Raw genomic sequence first — 1,075 nt, 5'->3', positions numbered from 1 at the left:
CCATAGATTCTCACAGGCAACATCTCCTGGTAAAATTACACTGACCTTCAGATCCAGTTAGAGCAAGGGCTAGGAAAAAATTTTTGTTGGTATTACATTTCTTTATTAAGCCATGCATCTCTCATTCTCTTGGGTTTAGATAGAGCAATAGAATGATTAGAGTTCTCTCTCTCTCTCTCTCTCTCTCTCTCTCTCTCTCTCTCTCTCTCTCTCTCTCTCTCTCCCCCAACCCTCCTGCTGTCCTTTCCCTTTCTCAAGTTTCCTCTTTTCCTCTCTAGTCTTAAAATTTACCTTTCTTTTCTTTCTCTTGGTGTGTACACAAAGGTCATGTATTTCACATGCACTTGTAAAGGTGCACACACCTGTGCGTTCACAGAAGCCAGAGGACAACACTGGATCTACTGGTCTACCACACACCATCTTATTTTCTTAGCGCAGAGGCTCTCACTGAATCTGAAGTGAGGCTGGCATTTAGCAAGCCATGCTGATCACTTTGTTTCCAGGGTGAACTCTGTGGGCTAGCATGGCTTGTCATTAGAACTCAGGTCATTATGCTTTTGCAACAACCCCTTTCATCCATTGAGCCATCTCCCCAGCCCGAAAGCCTTTTTATAATGAATACTTTAGACAATAAGGAGTTATCTGTGAGGCAAAATAAAAGACCGCTTGATGAAAATGACCAAACTTACATATTTCCGAATCTGCCTTAACATAAATTCAATAATTTTGTGTAAGACAGTCTCAGGTATACAGTAAACTTGGTGTTCAGGATAGGAAACCAGGTACAGGCTCAAAGTGTGCACTTCTCCATCATTAGTGTCATTCTCCCAAGTATCATTAATGATAATGATAATGTTTTCCACAGGCTTGTGAAATATCCTGTAAGATCACAAAGTGGATCTTGGGAGCCAGAGCTTTTCTTTATAACCAATAGCAACAATTACAGGGGTATTGAAGATTCCAAGATGCTGCTTTAATAGTCACTTCAATTAACATTTTCTCCGTCAACCTCTAGGGAAAAAATGCAAAGAATAGAAATAACTTTCACTCATCTTAATGTGTTTGCTTTTGGGCA

The sequence above is a fragment of the Rattus norvegicus genome, chromosome 15, assembly GCF_036323735.1.
Source record: "Rattus norvegicus strain BN/NHsdMcwi chromosome 15, GRCr8, whole genome shotgun sequence".
NCBI classification, from domain to species: domain Eukaryota; kingdom Metazoa; phylum Chordata; class Mammalia; order Rodentia; family Muridae; genus Rattus; species Rattus norvegicus.
The sequence above is the reverse complement of the archived record's forward strand: the minus strand, read 5'-3'. Positions refer to the sequence as shown.